Here is a 6655-nt window from a genome sequence, read left to right on the forward strand (position 1 = left end):
GCCACATCACAAGTCCTTTTTCCACTCAAAATTTCCTTGTGGAATTTAGCATAATTTGGCATTTGTTCAACAATATCGGTGAAAGGAAGAGTTAAATGAAGTTTCTTAAGCATCTCTACAAACTTCCCAAATTGCTCATCCAACTTATATCTATTATATCTTTGAGGATAGGGGAGCCTTTGTTTGCAAACCTCTCTCTCTTTCTCTATCACCTTCTCTACTTGTTCCTCACCAACATTTTCGCTCAAAGGGCATTCATCACCTTCAATTTCAATGGAATTCTTACTAGTTCTCTCATTGGCAACACTCTTCTTAGGTACACCTCCCTCAAGGACCCTACCACTTCTAGTAACAATGGCATCCATAGGGTTCCTAGAATCTAGGCTAGGTGGAGTCAAAGAAGAAGAAGAGTTTGCATACTCTTTGAATATACTAGTCAATTGAGAAAGTTTTTCACTCAAATCCTTGTTATAAGCCAACATGTAATTAAATTTCTCCTCATTCAAAACCATACACATTTCCATAGTCTTGGCTTGCTTTTCAATGACACTTTCCAAAAATTCTCTAGAAGAAAATGATTGGTCACGGGAATTATCATTTAAACCTTGAGCATTTGGAAATAAATCTATTGGGGAATCATCTTGAAAACTTGCTTGAAAATATCCCCTAGATTGATTATTCCAATTACCCCTTGTTTCATTTTGGCTCCTTTGTTGACCATAGTTATCATAACCTTGGTTATGATCCCCATGTCTATAGCCATGACCATGACCATCACAACCATGATGGTTATAGTTACCATGAATCTCTTGGCATTCATGATTTCTATAACCTCCATTTTGGTTATAATCATGATGATTCATATGATAATTCCTATTTCCAATATTCCTTTGAACATCATTTCTAAGTTCACAAGCATGATTATTGACATAATTCATGTGTTCCATTTCACTTCCATCACATTCACTACAAGAAACATTTGGGCACATAGAAGCATTATGATCATTCATTCCACATAATTGACATGGCCAACATTCCACAATCATGCAACAAGTAGAAAGATTAGAATTAGAGTGAGAAGATGTACCTCTCCCCTTAATTTGGGAGGGAAGAATTGGAGCTTGGGAAAGAGGCTTCTCAAGCTTTTCCTTGAGGGACTTAACTTCTTTCCCTAAATCCTCAATCAAAGTGGTCAAGTCATTAATGACACTAAGTTGTTCGATTGAGTAACCCTTGCTTGTTGGTTCTCTTTCCACTTCTTGCCAATTCATATAATGACGAGCCACTTCATCAATAGCATCAACCACTTCTTCTTCCGTCTTGTTCATGATTGGGCCTCCGGCTCCGGCATCCAAACTTGCTCTCCCATTAGCACTCAACCCACCATAAAAGATATGTATGATTTGGTAGGTAGGAATCCCATGGTGTGGACACTCCCTTTGATAATCCTTAAACCTTTCCCATGCTTCATAAAAGCTCTCATTAGGCTTTTGCTTGAACCTTTGAATCAAAGCTCTTGCTTCCGCCGTTTTCTTTTGAGGGTAGAAACGGAACAAGAAAGCTTTGGTGACATCATCCCAAGTTTTCAAGGAATTGGGCTTCATCTCTTTATCTAGCCATTCCAAAGATCTTCCTATGAGGGAGAAAGGGAACAACTTAAGGCGGATGAATTCTTGAGGAACTCCATTGATTTTGATTGTGTTACAATATTTTTCGAACTCCTTAAGATGGTTCAATGGGCTCTCGTTCTTTGCCCCCCCATATTGTCTCCTCTCAAGAAGAGTGATCATTGCCGGCTTTATTTCAAAGTCATTCTCCGGATATATAGGTAGAGCTATCGCGCTCTCATGCCTATAAGCCCCGGGAACTCCAAGCTCCTTCAAGGTAACCCTTGAACTACCTCCCATGACTTGGGATCTACACACACACAACTCAAAGACAAAATTAGTAGCACGGCTACAAGTGTAGCCTAAGTGTAAAATCTTTTTGTATTTTTCAAATAGAGTGGAATAGACTCAAAAACAACATGCAAACACAACACCATTCCCCGGCAACGGCGCCATTTTGATGTGGCTAAGAATGGTAGGTCGTTGGGCTACCTCCTTGCCCTATCAAACAATATTTATAGCTTAACCAACCCCTAATAGTCTAGCGGCAAGTCAAGGTCGAACCCTAGAGAATGGAGAATGAATGCATGGTGCCAAGATTAAGCTATTCCGGAATCTAATAGGGGTATTTGGTATGGTAGACACTAAGAATAGACTAGGAAATGAAAAATACTAGTATTAAATGAATGCTAAAACACTAGGGGAATGGATCCACATGCATTAACGATGAAGTTCAAACAACTTGGGGAATTAACCGATTAAATCAAACAATGTGAGGGAAAACCGAAATTGCAACCAAGAGAGTCAATCAAGCTATTCTCCTAGAGGTCTAATTAGCGTCAACTACATCAAACTCTAGCTAGGAAACGTCACAAGATAACTCAATCGAGTAAATGTAAGCCACAAATCAATGGTCCGTATCAATGTGAACCTACAATGCAATCTAGTGTGAATAACAAGGGTGATCAAGCCTAATCAAGCACACACATGCACAAAATCAATCAACCAATTTAATCACATTATCAACTCAATCAATTTCCCCCAAATTAATCTCAATTCATCATCAATACATGCTTCACCACCACCCTAGCAATTAAACTACTCACAATCCATAAAGAACATCAAAATCAAAACTAAACTAATCATCATTACCAAATTCAACAATTGAAATCAACAAATTCAATCAAATCAATTAAACTATCAATTAACCAAATCAAGCAACAACACTAACGAAATCAAGCAATAAAACTAATGAAATCAAACTTTGAATTGCATTAAAGAGTAAAGAATCCTTACAAACTTGATAGAAATCCAATCAAATGAAGCAATCTTCAATCATCATTCATCAAACCCACACTTTCTCTCTCTAAAAATGCTAAGAACTAGTGTTTTTCTCTCTCTAAAAATCTAAACTAATCTAATAATCTCCTTCAAGATCTCTTTTTCTCTCTAAATAAGGAAAGAAATAACTATCAAAAACAAAAGGAAGTTGGGAAAGACGTCCAAAAATAGACCCACGTTGGTGCGGGCGTTCGGAGGAGAGAGAATAGTGTGTGCGGGAGCACACTCAGGGATGTGCGCCCGCACACTCAGGGATGTGCGCCCGCACACACCTGATGTGCGGCCGCACACGACAGATGTGCGGCCGCACATCACTCTTGTGCGCCCGCACACAGCTGTGGCATCCTCCTTTCTTCTTTGCCCTTGCTCACGAGGTGCACGCATCCTAGATGATGATGATGGAGGACAAGATAGGCAGCAACTTCCTTGAATTTCTTGAAGAAAATGAGCCATGAAGAAGGCATAATCAAGACCTTGAAGCATGCTCCTTGAACCCCACATCGACTTGAAACTTCTTGCACGAGCTTAAAGCATGAAAATCAATGGAAAACCATGGAAAGGAGAGCCGGGAATCCTTGGACAATCAATCACAACCTACAAACAAAGGAGAAAACGCAAATAAAAGGGAAAAATAACAAATAAACAAGAAAAAGCACAAAATAGAGAAACTAACTACAAAAAGCATAAAATGAAGAAAACAAGAATAAAACTAAGGAAAACGAAAGAAAATAAATAAAAATCATCCAAAAAGGAACCAAATGAGTGCCAAAAATGTCACTCATCATCATTTTCATCTCCATACACTAAGAATTTTCCTTCACCCTTTCGCAAGGAATTTAGGAATTTCTAATTCATATTCCAACGTTACATTGGATTTCGATTGAAATCTATCATAACTTGTTCTTTAAAACACGTGAATCAAATAGACGAGTTTAGTTCATGGCATGCATGATGCATCTTTTGCGAATTGCATAAGGATCATCACTCAAAATCTTGTTTTCATCAACCTTTCTCACGGTATTGAATCATTAAACAACGTGCCATGTCACATGGGATTGAAAACTCTTTTCAAAAAAATGTTGAACCTTATAAGAATCTTATCAATATAAGCTTCTTAACCAAATCTCAAACATCCTTTGAGACCTATCTATATAGATCTTGAATCCCAAATGTACTCATCTTCTTCTTCAAGATTTTCATACAAAATGCATTACCCACCACTTGACTCTTCAAGCAATGAATTTTTTTTTTTTTTTTTTTTTTGGTGTTTAGAGAGCCACAAGGGCAGGGGTGAGAATCGATCCCAGGATCTCCTGTTATCGGGAGGGAGCTTTAACCACTTGAGCTATCCCTCACTCTCTCAAGCAATGAATAGTAGAACACCAAACGATTTGATTATCTCAGAAAATTAAGAAGACTTCATAGCTCCCACTAAACATCTTGTATACACAAGACCTTTTCTTCATTTTACAAGAACACCAAACGATTTGATTATCTCAGAAAATTAAGAACATTAACTCCCTGATGCTTTCATCAATCCATTATGGATCTTTTATGCATCCCTAGGATTATTGGATCTCCAAACTTTTGATTGTATCATATACAAATCTTATTTCATGAACAATTTCAAGAAAGTGTTTTGAAATCCATCTACTAAATCTTATAAGGTAGAAATCACTAAAGTATCTTTAATAGATCTTTGCAACATGACTAATGTAAAAGTTTCATCGTAATCATAGTTATACTATGAATTAGCTGAATCATTTAACAAGTCTTTGCTTTAGTTAGAAAACATTTTTCTTTCTTGTCTGCTTTGCTTTACAATGGGTTTCATCTAATTTAGGCAAATTATTCAAGTGTCATACCCTTGCTTACAGACTTAGAATCTATTTCAGATTTCCTGGTTTTAAACCACTTGGAGTCATAAGTTGTCAAATCATCTTTATTACTTGCATAATCATCATGCTCCAAAATAAATTTTTTAAAACTCTTAGTCAATATGAAATTAGATTTCTTTGTCTAAGTTTTACATATGCTAGTCATCATTGTGGGTTTTTATGCAACAACTGAAACTCATACAACAACTTTGTTTAGTTTTCAATGAGAAACGACAATTGAGGATGTGCACTTGGAATGTACTACCTTCGACACATGGTTATTAATCCCATTACACTTAATGAGACCACGCGTTGTCATTCGTAACACACTAGTGGAAAAATTCTTATTTGTAACAAGCTATCCGTAACGGGCATATGAAATTCCGTTACAATTACATCATTTGTAACGGGCAAATTTAATGTCCGTTACGAAAAAGTTGTGACGTGTGCCAAAAAAGAGATATTTGTAACGGACAGATTGGTGCCCGTTACGAATAAGTTGTTAATCGTAACGGACGTTATTTCGCCCGTTACGAATAATCAACTAATCGTAACCAACATCTCTGCCCGTTACGAATAAGTTATTATTCGTAACGGACGTTGTCCTGCCCGTTACAAATAACCAACAATTCGTAACTACCTAGTCTTGCCCGTTACGAATAAGGTTTCAAAGTAAACCCTATTTTTCACTTTCCCCTTTCTCACTCTCGATGTCAGTCAAAATTTCCCCCCTTTTCTCTGCTCTCCCGCGTCCTCACCTCCCACCTCCCTGGTCCTCGTCCTCACCTCCACTCCTCCTCCATTGTTGCGCACCTTGAGTTTTCCATTAAAGCGCACTCTTGAGTTTTCCATTGAAGCGCACTCTCACACTCTGAGTTCTCCATTAATGCGCGGTCTGAGTTTTCCATTGAAGCGCGGTTTGATTCTCCATTGAAGCGCACTGAGTTCTCCATTGCAGCGCAATGAGTTCTCCATTGCAGCGCACTGAGTTCTCCATTGAAGCTCGGTCTGAGTTCTCCATTGCAGCGCACTGAGTTCTCCATTGCAGCGCACTGAGTTCTCCATTGAAGCTCGGTCTAAGTTCTCCATTGAAGCTCTGTCTGAGTTCTCCATTGAAGCGCACTGAGTTCTCCATTGAAGGCAGTCGGAGTTCTCCATTGAAGGGTAGTCGGAGTTCTCCATTGAAGGGCAGTCGGAGTTCCCCAATTTCTTAACCCTTGTTTCCTGTAAGTTGCTTAATTGCAATTACTTAGTTATAGGTTTGGGCAATATTGAAGCCTTTTTGGCTTTATATGCTCCCAAAAGGGGGTAAATGGTCCTATTACATTGATTTCAATTCATAGAAACCAAAATATAAGTTATTTATGGATGTTATGTGTTTTATTTCTATAATTTGGACCAATACATGAAAGATGGGAAAGATAGAAACCCCTTAGGCAATATTGAAGCCTTTTTGGCTTTACATGCTCCCAAAAGGGGGTAAATGGTCCTATTACATTGATTTCAATTCATAGAAACCAAAATATAAGTTATTTATGGATGTTATGTGTTTTATTTCTATAATTTGAACCAATACATGAAAAATAGGAAAGATATAAGTCCTTTGGGAAATTTTGAAGCCTTTTTGGCTTTATATGCTCCCAAAAGGGGGTAAATGGTCCTATTACATTGATTTCAATTCATAGAAACCAAAATATAAGTTATTTATGGATGTTATGTGTTTTATTTCTATAATTTGAACCAATACATGAAAAATAGGAAAGATATAAGTCCTTTGGGCAATATTGAAGCCTTTTTGGCTTTACATGCTCCCAAAAGGGGGTAAATGGT

The 6655-nt window shown here is 37.7% G+C and overlaps 1 non-coding gene across 1 annotated transcript; it reads left to right on the forward strand.

The window, feature by feature from the left end:
• Positions 1 to 1416: 1416 nt before the first annotated feature.
• Positions 1417 to 1522, forward strand: LOC145599861 (small nucleolar RNA R71). Its single transcript, XR_014104116.1, has one exon. It is a non-coding gene; the product is annotated as a small nucleolar RNA R71 (small nucleolar RNA).
• Positions 1523 to 6655: the final 5133 nt, after the last annotated feature.

This window comes from Chenopodium album, chromosome 20 (genome assembly GCF_948465745.1).
Source record: "Chenopodium album chromosome 20, dcCheAlbu1.1, whole genome shotgun sequence".
In the NCBI taxonomy this organism is placed as follows: domain Eukaryota; kingdom Viridiplantae; phylum Streptophyta; class Magnoliopsida; order Caryophyllales; family Amaranthaceae; genus Chenopodium; species Chenopodium album.